The sequence below is a fragment of the Polypterus senegalus genome, chromosome 1 (genome assembly GCF_016835505.1).
Source record: "Polypterus senegalus isolate Bchr_013 chromosome 1, ASM1683550v1, whole genome shotgun sequence".
Classification (NCBI taxonomy): domain Eukaryota; kingdom Metazoa; phylum Chordata; class Cladistia; order Polypteriformes; family Polypteridae; genus Polypterus; species Polypterus senegalus.
In genome coordinates this window covers 134,486,958-134,504,279 of record NC_053154.1, presented here as the reverse complement: position 1 = coordinate 134,504,279, position 17,322 = coordinate 134,486,958, and the positions used below count along the sequence as shown (strand labels likewise).

Sequence of the window (17,322 nt, the reverse complement as noted above, 5' to 3'; positions counted from 1 at the left end):
TTTAAACTTGTAAATTTACAATTGTCTCCAACCACTTTCTTACACTGAATATAAGTGCAAGAGTGAAAGCATTTGTAAACTATTATTGCTTTTTTCATATTTCCAAAAAGATCATAAATGGAATAATACCATTCATAACTGCTGCAGCAGCTGGGCGCAGTTTTAATAAAGAATTCCTTGACCAGCTTTAAAGCATATTCAACAGCGGTATGGAGGAAGTGGATCTCATCAATCACCTCAGTAGCAACAGATGGTGGGTCTGAACAAGACACCCCATGTCAGACTGGGAAGGCAATGGCTATTATGTGCCACTTGGGACCTATTTGGAAATCAAACAACATCATCCTACCAACTAAAATTTGTCTTCTGAATTGGATTATTATTCCTGCTGCCATCTACAGTCATGGCCAAAGGTTTTGAGAAGTATTGGTTTACACAAAGTTTGCTGCTTCAGTGTTTTTAGATCATTTCGTCAGATGTTTCTATGGTATATTGAAGTCTAACTACAAACATTTCATAAATTTCAAAGGCTTTTATTGACAATTACATTAAGTTTATGCAAAGAGTCAATATTTGCAGTGTTGGACCTTCATTTTCAAGACCTCTGCAGTTCGCCCTGGCATGCTGTCAATCAACTTTAAAGCAATAATCAGTATTTTTAAGAAGTAAATAATAACAATGCTCCACCTTATAGAACTCCACAGAATATATAAAATTATGATTTGCACATTTTCCTCCTGTGCAATTTTTTAAACGGACAGTAAGACACAGTTTTTTGGGTTTTTTTTTTAAATAAAATTTTTTAAGTTTCCGGGCAGTGTGTTGCACGGTATAACCTGCATTCTGTTAAAAAAAAAACACAATAGACTGCAATGTTTCTTGAGCAAGTGGTTTCACTTTCACCATTTTTGAATACAAAACTGAACTTTAGTAATGTTAGTACCTTGCAAACCAAGTGAACAAAATAACAGGTGATGCTAATGCAAATAGAAATGTTTCTCTAATAACCAATTAGCATTTAAAAATGACTAGATAAACAGACTTAAAGGTGAGCTAATAAGAGTTTACTATTAGGACACTGATGGAATGGCTACTAAAAATGGGCTTTGCATATGTAAATAATAAAGAAATGGCAATTTCAAACAGCAGCCGCCATTGAGTATCAATTTGTAATTAAATAAAACTAACATTTCTGGATGTGGCCAAACCTTTGACTAGTAGTGTATACATTGCTGCACACTCACACCCATCCATCCATCCATACATCCATACATCCATACATCCATACATACTCAGACAGAGAGAAAGAGCAACCATCTCGCAGTACAAGTAACCAGTGTGTTTGTGGGTGAGGGGGGGTCTTTTGCCTAACAAAGTTAGACATACTAAGCAAAGTACACTATTACTCTGAATTTTTAACTACATATAGACTATTGGGGGGTTGGGGTGAACTCTGATTTCCAAACTATGTTCATTGGCTAAAATCACGTAAACCAAGCATTAGTCATTTTCACTAACATATTGTGCAGTACTGGCTGGGGATACAATGTTCTTTAAGACAGACTTTCTTTAAAGTGTAACACTGGCATCACATGAAAAAAAACAAAACGTAATGCATCAGTAACAAACTATGATCATTCTAAGGTTACATTCCAGAAAAATACAGAAGCAAAACAACTGGTTGCATGAAATGATAGGACACTTATGTAAAATAGAATACTGGGAGAAGTACCTTACATTTCTGGGAAATTCAGCAGCAACATATGATGCAACCTGCTGATGCTAACTTTAAGGCAGGAAGGAACTTTCCTTTACTAAGTTCCCTTATTGCATGTACAAAAGCAATACATTTTAGGAAGTGACTTTGAGTTAATAGTTTTAAAATCCATTAAAAATGTCATATATTAAAATAGAATAATTGAACATGCTACTAAAAATAATATTTGTAATTATATGAATAACAACACATACACACTATATTCTACCAAAAGGATTTGATGTGGATAGGCAGTTCAAGTCCTTGCAGTGTTGATCAAAATATTAACTCCTGTATGGTAGAATGGATAAAAGAAACAGGCCCTGTTACTAGCACTGATATATTAGGTCAGTTATTTGGCTCTGTGTATAAATTGGTAGAGACTTCACCAATGATATGATGCTGAAGCTTTTCAAAGCAAAGCATGTTTATTAGATTATGTGGCACAACTGTCTGAACAGGTTAGGATTAATAAAGTTTTGAGCCTAGTGTCTCAGTATTTGTCTTCAGCATGTGGAAATTTGAGAAGTTAGTGTTAGTCTAATAGGGTCAAGTCCAAATATTAAAAAAAGGGTTAAAAATACTAAATATGACAATTTTTCAAGATAAGAATATTATTGGGATATATGTGTCTTCAGATTGCAGAAATATTGTAAAACAGTACATCCATGTCACTTTAGAAGGGAATAAGAAAGGTAAATAAACATAAGATATGGTAATTTTAAAAAACAACCATCTCTACACATCATCTTGCACGTTGTTTCTCCCTCCACGGTACTGTGTGAAAGCCAAGAAACAGGCACCTTCCCATCATAGGGAAGAACTGCCACACTAGCACCCATACAACAATTCCATTCACACTACCCTGTAACAACTACTTCAAATTATCTTTACAGCTTAAATAATGTAACTAACAACTCCAGCTATGAGCAGACAACCAAAAAGGCAATGTTTTCTTACATGGCAGTGGCAGTGAAAATAACAATAACACTTTTCAGTAGTATGGCCGAGATTGAAGACTTTTAACAAATGTATCATTCCAAAAAAAAAGTACCATACCTAACCTTCCCATGGATAACTAATGTATAATGTGTAATTAGACTGAATGTTAACAAACAGAAATAACACAAGATTAGCAACGTACTAGAAGCTGCTTCACAAGCCCTAACCCTGTCACTTCTCAGATTGTGTTTACTTGTGCTACAACAGAAATTAGCCGATTAATAATATAATTTAATGTAATTTAATTTGTTCATTATTAATGTTCACATTATTTAAGCAATTATTTGCTAATAAATACAAAAGAGGACAAAAATGAAATTGCTGCTGCCTGTTTGGCATTAAGTTTCATTTGCCCCTATGTCCATTCCACTCTGCTCATCATTAGTTTTCATACTTTGATACAATTACTAGACCAAGAAAATTCCATGGAAAAATGAGAATTAAAAAGAAAATGACAAAAAAAAAAAACAACAACAGTTAAGCATTTAAACCTATGTCAAAATATCTTAATTTATTAAAAATGCAATTGTCCCACTACTACAGTTTTCAAAATGCAAAATAAGGTAAAAATGGCAACCTAATTTATGGAATGTGAATAATGAAAGGTAAAAAGGAACAACTATGAAGTTTATTGGAATGAAAACCTGTAGCCACAGGGGGTTCTCAAGACTGAATTTGAAAACCCATGACATAGAGGATACATGTGAACACTCATCTCCTACTGGGGCATCTCAGACCTTTGATTGTTATTTTCAGCACTACCCACACAACCATGTGCTATACTTGAAATTCTATACGATGCACAACTGGACCAATATTCCATGTCACTACTTGTATGAAAAACATGCATTCTCCTGAAACAATGCTTCATTTTTTATGTTCTCATTTTATCAAAATTACAATGAATTAACCTGTAAATAAACAAAAGCAAATCCCACACCCTCCAACTCCAATCCCACCACATTAGATAAGAACTGATCACATGTAGTATTATGTATTAGCAATACAAGTTATGAGTAACAAAACAGAAATGGATAAACTAAGTAGTGAAAAAGTAATAAACATACCACGTCCAACTTGGGCAGAGAGCAAACATCTGAAACAGCCGTTCAAATTAAACATTCTTTGTGTAGAGGTTTGAGAATACAATTTTTAATAAAAATAAATTAATATGCAAAAGCCAGTATCATGATGTTTAGCACTTTAAAATTTTCCACAACTTCTCATGAACATTAAATCCACAAAATGTCCAGTGTTCTTCTGAAATGTGTCTGTATCAACTCCACCCATGAAGCTTGCTGGTGTTGGGCATGAAAAAAACAGAGCAAGGAGCAGAATAGAAAGCGTTTAGAACAGTTAGGATTAGTGCTGCTTGGTGCAAATAGTTTAATTTTCCCAGGATAACAGATAAGCAGTGCAGTATCTAAAGATTAAACATGTTACTGAACATGAAATGGCCATCTTGCACATGCAGTGCACCTCCTACAACATACACTTCTGTCTCCCTGGCAAAACGGACTCTGGTAAGAAAAGTTCCATAAAATGTTCCTTTTCTGTTACATTATGTATAAAGGGACAAGCTGGTGTTTGGTTTGGGGGGTTTATAGATAAGAGCTCAATAGTTCCAGTGGCTACTACATTGCAAAGCACACTTTTGCCTACTTACCTTACGTTAGTGGGATAAACCGCATTACTTTCCATATTATTTTCACGTTTAGTTTACATTTTTGTTTAGCACATGGACCGAGTACCTGAATGACTTTGAGAAAATCTGACCGAAATGAATACGTTTATAGTGTTGTGTCTCATATTGTTTAATGCTTGTTTGGTCGTAGCATACTTACCATATTCAGTGTGGTGCTGCTTTAAGAAACAGCAGTTTACAATGATTAAGAGAGAGAGCAAGTGAGTGAATATTTAAAAAAAAAAAACAAAAAACAAAAAAAAATCTAAATGGTTAGCTAATGCCTATACAAATTTACTAGGTTTATCTTGTATACTACCTTTCTAGCAAGCCTTCATCCACATCTTTAAACATAGTATGTAGCATAATTGAGGATATGCTGTTTCTTTATGTGCCTCTTAAGATAAATAAACATTACTTTACAATAGAGGCTGTGTTAAGATTTGTTTAATATTTTTTTTTTCAAAAAAGCACTGTAAACATGTTGTGTATTTTGTTCATTGCTTGGTATAACATCTATTATATTCACTATTTATTTTAGACACGTATTTGTATAGTTGGTCATCAATCTGAACAACTGGATTTCTTTACATTTAAAAAATCTGCAATTAAGGGTTAGATATATGGTCGTCCTCTGTGACTCACAAGATGCACATCAACACCTATAATAACCTGCGATTTTCTAGGCAATGAATTGAGACCATTGCCTTTGCTTATTTAAAACAATTAAATGTGGAGAAACTGATGTTAATTTGACAGACACTGATGCCAGAAAGGCAGGCAATGTTTTCAACACAATATATACAATGGAAACCTAAAATTAAGTAAAGGTGACATGAAATAAAACTGGTTGGAAAAAACATGATGTTTGTGAGTTTTCTTTGAGGCAAAGCTATTCATGAAAACCATTTTATTTTTGGTAGCTGGGGGAAGTTTCCTTTGCTAATATTTCATATTAATGACAGAAAATATACCAACTTTATGGTATATATGGTGCTGAGCTTCAATATTTAAGATGTCATAAGAACAAAGATTTATCAAAGATAGTACTTTTGTTCAAAATAATTTGTAAGATCAATATAAGTCCACATCACCCAGCCCTAACTTTTTGTAATTAGCAATTGTGTATAAATGAAAAATAACCAAACTTAACTGTTCTCAACTTAAAAAGAGAAACAGTAAATCAGGGATCTCCGACCTTTCCCCGAGAGCTACTTTTACAAAATGAAAATGGCCGAGAGCTACTCATATTTTCTAACGTTTATTCTCATAACTTATGTTAACCCAAACAAACTGAATAAGCTTATTTTGCCTGAACATTTACAAAATGTTGGTGTCCGCAATTCACACTGTGCATTAAAACATTACAAAAAATATTTAGTTCACCTGCAAGTGCATTTTGTATGTCTGTAAGCATTTTCTAGTGTATCTCACACTATTGAATTAAATCAACGTGAATGCTGTCAAAACAAAGCAATACAATTACAAATACATAGATATTACTTATTCATTTGTCATTCTATTACATGTCACTGGTTCACTTCACAATAGTATTCACATGTTCAGTTGCATGTGTGATGTGTTTTTTAGTTAGTGAGATGACTGGCACTGCATGGAGTCAACAAGAAAGGTGTATGGTGGAATTTATCCACTTAGTTTCACTTTTATGCAGTCATTTAAATGTTCATCTGTCAGTCTTGTTCTGAACTTTGATTTCATTACATTCATGTCAAAAAATGCAGACTCACAGAAGTATGTAGACCTAAACAAAGCAGACATTTTCAGAGCTCTACTAAGCTCCAGAAATGCTGTTGAGACTTTAACTGCACATTATTTTGAAGGTTTACTAATATATAATATATAAAATTCAATTTCTGTCTGTATGTACAGTACAGGCCAAAAGTTTGGACACACCTCCTCATTCAATGTGTTTTCTTTATTTTCATGACCATTTACAGCACTCCATCACTCTCCTTCTTGGTCAAATAGCCCTTACACAGCCTGGAGGTGTGTTTGGGGTCACTGTCCTGTTGAAAAATAAATGATCGTCCAACTAACCTGACTTCTGCACAACACAACTGCTGGTCCCAACCCCACTGATAAATAACCCTGATAAGGCACACCTGTGAAGTGAAAACCATTTCAAATGACTACCTGTTGAAGCTCATTGAGAGAATGTCAAGAGTGTGCAAAGCAGTAATCAGAGCAAAGGGTGGCTATTTTGAAGAAACTAGAATATAAAACATGTTTTCAGTTATTTCACCTTTTTTTTTTTTAAGTACATAACTCCACATGTGTTCATTCATAGTGTTGATGCCTTCAGTGAGAATCTACCAATGTAAATGGTCATGAAAATAAAGACAACACAATGAATGGGGAGGGGTGCCCAAACTTTTGGCCTGTACTGTATGTCTGTCCACTTTTCACGCGAGAACTACTTAACGGATTTAGATTGGCTTTTTTTCTATAATTTGCTTGAACGTTCCGGTTGATTTTGCAACTTCTCTCATTTTGCTATGCATCATAGTTTGCTTGCGGTACGATTTATTTGCGCGAATCCAAGAAACACGCAGCAGGCTGAGGGGAGGGGCCTTCCTCACTCACTCGCCAGCTTCGGGGTGTGTTCCTTAACTCCGCTTAGCTAGCGAACAAATTATTTTATATCAAACAAAGTTGAATTCAAAGTGTTACTTAGGTCTTGATGAGTTTGAGTCCGGATATTCTCTTAAGTATATGCAACATTGAAAAGACCGATTGCAATTCAGACTGTGGATCATGATGTTGTGTTAAAAGGATTGTGACGTGATTTTTTGGAAAGATCACCCAGCCCTAATTTGACTAATCAAGTTTTCAAATTTATGTAGGATTCATTAACCCTTTGGCGTGCTACTTGGGAAGGGGTTGAGAGCTACCAGTAGCTCACGAGCGACGTGTTGGAGACCCCTGCCATAAATAAAGTTTGTTAATCAAAACTGAGAAGCAATTATTTTACATTACTAGCAACTTGGTGCGCGCTCGCTGCTCGTTGGATGACTACAGTTGAAGGACTGTTTAAACTCGGCTGCCAGTCGTGAACTGGGTCCTTCATCGCACCACATTTATGTCTGTGAGTGGTGAGTGTCAGTTTGAGAGCATTCACTCGGAGTTTCTTGCGAGACCGTACGTTACTGTATATTTAACGGTTGTTTTGCAATCGTAAGGACCTCTGATCGGGTGTCTCATTGGCACGCTTTTGCCTCTTTCTTTTGTGATCACGGCGTAATCTGTGTTCTCTCTCTGTAGGGGTTTCAGTCGCTTTCGTTGTGCGGCAGAGACGCGTCATTGAGCTAATCTGTGTGAATGCTGAGTGTCCGTTTCTTGCGAGCGACTGTCACACCTTTGCCTCTTTGCTTCGTGATCACGCTGTAATGTGTCCTCTCTCGCAGCAGCAGGTTTAGTTGCGTTCGTTTTCGCCTTGTTCCGTAAGGTCTCCTCCGCATAAGTGCACATGGGTAGCTGAAGACGGAAAGGCATAGTGGGTATAGTGAAACACACGAATTGGTGACCAGGGGAACCATCCGACTCAGACGCGGGGCTCGAAATACTCAAGTGCACATGTTATTTATAATTTAATTTTTTTTTTGTTATGAACTTCCCCAAAAGAGTTGATCCCTGTAAATAGTTAATAATATATCAACAATATAATCTGTTGTAGTACGGGCGTTAATTAGCGTCACTCGCTGTAAGGGTAGGTTGTGGTTTCTGTTTCTTTTGTGATTTTTTTATTTCATTTTATTGATTATTTAATAGGCAGAGGGGAGAAGACGTTAATGTGATGCTGTGTCTATTTCTTTACTTTTGTTTTGAAAAGATTTTCGGGAACAGGAAAAATAAAAGCAAAGGGGAAAGAACAGAGGAGGGTAAGCAGGAATTCTGAGAGGGGACGGACTGGTGCTTTCCTACGGGGCGGCTATACAGCCAAAAGGAACGCGGACCCGGACACCGCGCTGGGCTTTTATTATATAGATGCTGCTCACCTTTTGAGGTTGAAGGTAGGGGTTTAAATTACAGTGGCAACTGATTTTTTTATTTAAACAAATGAGTTACAGGTGCATGTCAATAACTTAGAAAATCAAAAAGTTAATTCATTTCAGTAATTCAACTCAAAAAGTGAAACTCATATTATATATAGATTCATTAAACACAATGATATATTTCTATATTTCAAGTGTTTATTTTTCATTTTGCTGATTATGGCTTACAGGTAATGAAAACTCAAAATTCAGTATCTCAGAAATTTAGAATATTACATAAGGCCAATAATAATAAAAAAAAAGATTTTTAATACAGAAATGCTGGTCTACTGAAAAGTATGTCCATGCACGGATTCAATACTTGTTCGGGGCTCCTTTTTGTGTGAATTACTGCATCAATGCAGTGTTGCATGGAGGCGATCCACCTGTGGCACTGCTGAGGTGTTATGGAAGCCCAGGATGCATTGATAGCACCCTTCAGCTCGTCTGCATTGTTGGGTCGCGTGTCTCTCATTTTCCTCTTGACAATACCCCATAGATTCTCTATGGGTTTTACATCAAGCGAGTTTGCTGGCCAATCATGCACAGTGATACCATGGTCATTAAACTAGGTATTGGTACTGTTATCAGCTTCTCAGCAGAGGGAAGCATGAAAGTGCTCTAAGATTTCGTGGTAGACGGCTGTGCTGACTTTGAACTTGATAAAACACAGTGGACCAACACCAGCAGATGACAAGGCTCCCCAAATCATCACCGACTGTGGAAACTTCACACTGGACCTCAAGCAACATGGATTCTGTGCCTCTCCACTCTCCCTCCAGACTCTGGGACCTTGATTTTCAAATGAAATGCAAAATTTACTTTCATCTGAAAAATGGACTTTAGATCACTGAGCAACAGTCCAGTCCGCTTTCTCCTTAGCCCAGGTAAGACGCTTCTGACCTTGTCTCTGGTTCAAGAGTGGCTTTACACAAGGAAAGGGACAGGTTTGCCCATATCCCGGATACGTTTGTGTGTGGTGGCTCTTGAAGCACTGACTCCAGCCTCAGTCTACTCCTTGTGCATCTCCCCCAAATTCTTGAATAGACTGTGATTCACAATCTTCTCAAGGCTGAGGTTATCCCCGTTGCCTGTGCACCTTTTTCTGCCACATTTTTTCCTTCCACTCAATTTTCTATTAATATGCTTGGATACAGCACTCTGAACAGCTAGCTTCTTTAGCAATGACCATATGTGGCTTACCCTCCTTGTGTGTCCTACTGAACAAAAATGCGAGACCATTTAAAGGCTTAGGACTCCTTTGCAGGTGTTTTGGGTTAATTAGCTGAGCGCAGTGTGACACCATGAGTCTACAATATTGAACTTTTTCACAATATTCTAATTTTCTGAGATACTGAATTTTGGGTTTTCATGAGCTATACGCAATAATCAGCAAAATGAAAAGAAAAATGCTTGAAATATATCACTCTGTGTAATGAATCTATACAGTATGAGATTCACTTTTTGAATTGATTTACTGAAATAAATTAAATTTCATTGCAAATGATGGTCTATAAGTAATAAAAAGAAATATACAAGTTGAAACTGCTTATTAAAATGAAAATTACTACCAGACATTTAAAAAAATAAATACATATTGAATACATGTATGTGGATGGTGAGGCAGACTGGCATTAAGGATGCAAAAAACAAAGAAAGAAAGAAAGAATTTGAATCCACAGGAAACATTACTAATGTCTGCAATTTACTGTGCATATTGAAGAATTTAACTTTAAAACATGACTTAAATCCTGTACCCTATCAAGTACCCCAGCCCCTCCTAAATAGCACTTAATTGTACTCAAGACACCAAAACAAAAAGACACCACACACAACACAATATGGCAGCTGTTGTTCATGTGACTCTACAGATGCCAATTGCACACAAGTCTTTCTGTATCTCTCTCTCCAGCATTCTGCTTCAGAATGACAGCTATAATGGGGATGCCTGTACCTTATCCTTTTGTTTATTATATAGGAACTTTTGAGCAGTTTTTAGATTCACACTGCCTGATACAGCCATAAAGAATGACTTTTTACATACAGTGGGAATTTTTTTTTAAGTTACAAAACATTCAGACTGAGCCAAAAATATTCTCATACAGCATATGATTGAATTCTTCGCTCATTTATTTTGTAGCAGCACTAGCATTAGCAGGAAATCTTACCACAATATTTCTGCAATTTGGGGTAGTTTACTCTTGATGACAACCAAGGATTTAGTGGCATGCAGCAATGTGCATTATTCTGGACAACATCAACTCTATAATAAAGCCAATGATAAATCTTAAAAAATATACATTTTTATTTATATAAAACATTATGACAATTATTTTAGGTTAGGCTTAAATGTTTTAATCATTTGGATGCAAAGCACTAAGTATACCTAACTAATGTCATGGCCAGAAATATCGGAATCCCTGCAATTCTTTCAGAAAATGCAGAATTCAAAATGCAGATTCTGAAAGAAGTGCAGATGTACCAATATTTATTTAGATTTTTTTTTTTTTAAAGCATGTGGTAAATGGATGGATGGATGAACAATTATTCCACACAACAGCAAATTAATGTCTGATGGATAAAAGGAAATATTTTACATGTACACATATTTGTATAAAAATACATATACATACTGGTGGGGTCTCTTTTGTGCTACTTTGTAATGCAGAATAAAATGAGGTATCAAGTTATGTAATTACAACATTAAGAATTTTAAGAATGTTAATCTAAGGGAGTCCTGCAATTCATTAACACTCTATTTAGAGATAATTCCTGCCTTGTGCAGTGCTGCTGGGAAAATGTATGACCCTCATGACTCTGATATGGATTAATCAGCAATGAAAATTTTATATTATAATCATAACCTTCTGAGTTTTTTGGCTTGTAATGTCAGAGTGTCCGCAGGTATCTTGTTTCCTTGACATTAGTGTGTGCTTCAAGTAGTGCTGGTGTTAAGCTTGTTAACGGGACATTTTACAAGTTTGTTCGCTTCCAGGGTCCTCCTTGCGTGGAGCTTGCATGTTCTCCCCGTGTCTGCAAGGGTTTCCTCCCACTGTCTAAAGACATGCAGGTTAGGTGCACTGGCGATTCTAAATAGTCCCCAGTGCTTGGTGTGTGGGTGTGTGTGCCCTGCCCTGGGTTTGTTTCCTGCCTTGTGCCCTGTGTTGGCTGGGATTGGTTCCAGCAGACCCCCATGACCCTGTAGTTAGGATATAGCGGGCTGGATAATGGATGGATGGACATTTAAAACGTATAAATACTTTATCACTACATTAAGCAACAGAAGTGTCAGAATGTGCTATGGAGGTCACTGCTACACTGAACACTCCAACAACACCAGACCCAGCTGACAACAGTGCCAGTTTTGGACAAGACCCGATTGGACCTCTAGTTGGTGTGACAACTTTGAGAATGAAGTAGTAGTTGTTGAAGAATTTTGTTTGTCAAGGACATGCTGTTGTCTTTGTTTAAGCAGCTTTGCCCGCACATCGAAGGAAAGGCAATTGTAATGAGATCGTCCGTCAGTGTTATGAAAAAAGTCTATTATTTAGCAGACGAGGGGAGATTATGCAAGACAGCAAATATCTTTGGGCTGTCAAGGGAGGTGGTTTCTAAAATAGTGAGGTAAGTGTGTGAAGCAATTATATTCCACTTTGGCCCTGTGTATAAACAATTACCTGTCATAGCGTCTAAAGTAGAGTAACTTGTAGCAGGGAGTCACCAAGCTCATGGCATCCCTCAATGTGCTTTCATGGTGTTTTCATGTGGAAAAACAATGCGTGTGTGAACAGTATTAAAAAATAAATAAATTGAAAAAAGAATAATTAAAACTATGACCAGAACTGTATATTCAAGTATGGCTTTTAGAAAACACATTGCATGATCGCGGTCTAGATAGTGCAAACATTTAGACAATATTCTAAATTGCAATAGTGAATTATATGCACTAGTATAAACTAAAGCAAGTGGCTACATTTGCCTATGCAGCATCCAGAACAATATTATTTGAGGATTTATTAATATCTGCGTTAAAGTTCACCTTTAAAAGGCATATTGAAACGGTCTGAATTATAGGCCAATTATTACATTTCGGATGAAAAAACTAACTGAAAATTGTAGGCCAAAAATATTACACCCTATCTGAAAGTATAAAATCCAACTACCTCCTGTAAGCTCTTATGTAAAGACAACACCTTGGACTATCAACACAAGAGTGAAACCTGCCCTGAACAAATCACAAGTCTATCATATCACAAACATATATACAGTATACACACAAAAACACACACTTATGGAAGAAAAAAAAAAAACACAGTAGACAATGGCCTGGCCAGGTTTCAAAACAGGGATTATAGAGCTGTGTGTCAGCATCTTTAATGACTGTGCCTACTGATCTAATAAAATGTTAATACCTATAGTTGGAAAAACCAGTTTCAATGACCCAGTGCCAAAAGCAATTTTACAAATATATTCTACTTTCACACATCAAATTCTTGTTAAAAACCACAAATATTTTCAAGATGAAAATTTGATTTTCCATTCCATTTTACTTTGCACAACAGTTATGAAACCAATTGCAGCAAGCTGATGGCATTGGCTGTAATACTTACAACTGGCTCATGTCAGCAGTATGCAATTTAGATACTTGTGGTACATATGAAAATTGCCATTTTCTAAAGTAGGATTAAGAATTTTGTTGGCAGAATTAAATGGCCAGTCAAATTACTGTTAAGAATGTCATGTAACTCTTTTAGCACATCTATTTGGCTAATGCTTTTCAAATAAATTACTCAACATCATCCATACGTACATTGACATAGTACACCCTTTTCCATATATATATATATATATATATATATATATATATATATATATATATATATTAAACATATTAAGCTAGAACTAACAGTCACCTATTCCTCATCAAGGTCTTAAAATTAAATAAACCTAACCTGGAGGACAAATACTGCATATTTTCCTTTGTCAAATATGCAACAAAACAAGCCAAGATACAGAAGTAATATGTGGGAAAATAAATACACTACTTCAAACATATTAACAGTGGCAATAAAAGTTGGCAATAATAAAGGACACTTAATTAGCTGATTATACAAAAGTGCAACATTTGCTGTATAAAAGCTGAACTTTTGGCAGGTTGGTCTAATGCAGGAGTTCTTAAACATTTTAATCTTAAAACCCAAACAAGAGTATTATCACCAAAATGGTTCTAATAACAATGCCATTTAATAAAAACAGTTAATATGTTCTTCCTACTGCAGCGCATTTCTAATGTGAATATTACAGAAATAAATTGTAAGGTCTAGTGTTCACACAATTCTCTACAGTCCAGCAAATATGTCTTTCACAGAGAGAGAGAGAGCGGGTGGGGGAGGTCAGGGGCATGCGCAGATTACAGCACATTGCCGCACCCAGCACACCATGAACCACCTGGATTGGGACCCAAGTGTAGCCATGCAATGAGTGACACCTCAGCACCACACTGGAACAGTGTTAAGTTTTTACAGCGGCTGGAGTGCCAATCTTACCACCAACCTCTGAGTTTTCCTTGCAAATTGGAGTACCTGCTTTCAGGGCTAGACGCAATAAATTTGTGTGTTGTGTCTCAGGTAAGTTAACCCTATGAAGGGCAGCACTCACAATGAAAAATTAACGGGAGTCTGGAGCCCAGTTGATAACTGCTTCATTTCAAACATGGCTTTTAAAATATACAAGAACAGTGTGATGAAATCTAACATTGGATCGATGTCCTCCTTTAATACAGATATACTCTAAACCAAGGTCTAATATACAAATAGAATGAAAAACAATATTTATTGCCAAAATAAAAAAGTGTCTTTTAAAACTGGCAAAATAACAAACAAGTCCTAACCGCAAGTGTGAAGCACTGACCAGTTTATGGTCACTCAAACTGAATTTACCATTCAACGCTGCCACAACACTTTATATCTCCATCATACTGGTTAACCCACCAAAATACCTTGAAAATAATCACATTCTTCTGCCTCACTCCTTATTTTTAAAACTAGCACAGCAGTGCAGTCACCTCACAAGCCCATTTCTCTCTCCTTTTCTTATACTGAATGTGTCTTTCATCTTAGTTTGATTGATATACAGCTTGTGCAAGAGGTGTCATTTGTAATATTATATTTTATTTTCATACCCCAGAAACAAAAGCTCCCTGTGATGAGTCAACAGTATTGTTTATAAGATGTGTCTAGGAACGTATACTGGTGCAATAGACAGTATGCTGAACTGAGGATGGCATAAATCACATGCCATAGAATTTGTCCCTGGATGACCTCAACTAACTTTACTACACAATAATGTTATTAAATATCACAAACATGTCAGTGACCCAGAGTTTAAGAAACACTGCTCTAGAGCATTTAGAATTTAAACAAAACCAAGTCAAGGGACAAATAAATAAATAAATAATAATCAGCAATGGTATTAGAAAAGTTGCGGTTTCTGTTCAGTAGTCTTTCAAGTGCTAGAATACTATTTCCAAAAAAATGGTAATAAAATACTATTTCCAAAAAATGGTAAACAGTTAAGATGATTGCATATTTTTCCAAGACTGGTCTGTCCTGTCGTAATTCACTCAAAGATCATACCGTATGTTGTTTTGATAGTACACAAAAAACAAAAAAGTTACCTAAAGAGATCCACAGAATACCATCAACATGGAAGTCATATCAAGGAACAGGAAAAACATGTTAAAACACACCAGTAAAATACACAACTCATTGGCCTAAAAAACAAAAAATATGTTTTTCGAATGTCTGACTCAAAGTCCAGATTACAGCACCATAGATATGTTGTGACTGGATTATAAACAAAAAATTTAAAGCATCAGTATACAAAAGCAGTATTGTAAGGAGGAATGGAGTCAAACTTTTTTGGTAAAGAAAGCCATTAACATTTGGGCATAATAGCTAGGGCCCACAATTTACCGCGGCAAGAAATGGTAAATTCCGCGGCGTACTGCAGCACGACAAATGCAGTACCAGAACTCCATAAAACTAATTCGTAACCCAAGCAAAATAAATGCAATTTTTCTTATTCTTAATCCTTAATAATAATCAATCATAATTCGTAATACTAATCAAATAGGTATATCAAAGCGTTCACATCCGCACATTCTAATCCACAGATTTGCTTTAGGCAAACGATGCTGAAACATACGTAGGCATAATATTATTCTCAACAAACTATCGAATAATGTTTCTAAAGTTATTGTTTATCTATTGTTGAAGAAAACGGCAATGTAAGCTTGTAGGTCTTCTTGTGACAAAGAATATCTCAGTGGTGACAACACCGATCCATATTTTGAGAACGAACGTTCCACATAAACAGAAGAGATCAGCAAAGCAATGTAAACTTAAGCAAGAGCTGCTAAGCGAGGCAGACTGTCCTCTAAGGGCCAGTTTACAGTACACGCTCAGAAGGCGTACGCGCCTGCATCATGGCTACCACGCGTTCCCAACGCTCATTTCACACGTCCTCTGAGCAGGTCCTCAGAAATTAGAGCGATACGTGCGTGAGCTGCAGTACCAGCAAAAAGTCGGGGGGCGCAGTGTGCTAAAAGTCGGAACGTGATGTCAGTGTCTCTGTTTACTATCTACATGTGACAGAAAGCCTCTATGCAGATCCTACGGGATGAATGCTTCGATGTGGTGAAGCAAAATGCCAACATACAGATGCATTCATGGTGCTTTTATATTTTAGCGTCGCATATTCCCAATCGTAATGACACGATACATTTTAAAAGTCTCACATACCATCTTTTGTGCCGTCTTTTTTTTTTTTTGCAACAGCAACATAATGTATAGCGCTGTATTTGAGCCACTGAGAAAAAAATAAAGGACACGGTGAAAACGTGTATTTTGTAATTAATTGTAATTGAAATTTCGGCTTTAATCTCGAAATGTCCACTTTAACCTCATAGTTTACTTTATCATTAATGCAGACCATCGTAAACGTCATCCCAGTTTTTAAATCGCTACGAGCTTCTTGGACTTGACAGCAGCGGCAAGCAACAATAGATCACCACACAGAACAAATTAAACGTATGATATTCTAACTCTCTGCACATTTAGAATCTTTAGATTTGTACTTGATACCACTTTCATGATGAAATGCATTAAAGTGTGTATGTTACATTTTACATAATTTCGTTTAAATAATGAATACTGTTAATAATTACACAAATGGGGGAATAATTACACACATGGGGGTGTCACAGTGGTGGAGCGATAGCACTGCTGTCTCGCAGGGAGTTATGTTGCTGATATTTCCTGCTTGTATTCCACACTGTGCTCCGGTTTCCTTCCAAAGATATGCAGATTTGGTGCCACTAAAATGACGCTAGTGTATGCAAGTGCTTGTATTCACCTTGCGATGAGCTGAGGCCTCATCCAGGGATTGTTTCTCACTCGTGCTCAATGCTTGCTGGAATGGACACATCCCTGGACTGATGGATTTAATCAATAAACAAATTCAGAGATATTGCGGTAAGCTGTCATCAGAATTTAATGAGTGTTCTAGGCAATTCACAACACAGAGAAGTCAAACATGTTCTCACCGCGATAATATCTTGCACAGCCACCTGGTGGATTCCTCCAGATTTCCATAAAGTATGCGTGCAAGTATGAACACTACAATGCTTGCGTAGCAGGAGCATCCGCTGCAGCATGTGTCGTGTGAAGTATAACTCCGGCCTTAGGCACGCCAAAAAGCAGCGATATCAGCTGAAATTACTTCACGAGATGCTGTCTCCAGATAAGCTTGCCATTCATCTGCTGCAG

The 17,322-nt window shown here is 36.5% G+C and overlaps 1 protein-coding gene across 2 annotated transcripts in view; it reads right to left on the bottom strand.

Annotated features, from left to right (window-relative positions):
- The window catches only part of LOC120532571 (guanine nucleotide-binding protein subunit beta-4), a 184,585-nt gene that overhangs the window by 21,415 nt on the left and 145,848 nt on the right, over positions 1 to 17,322 (bottom strand). The window lies entirely within an intron of this gene.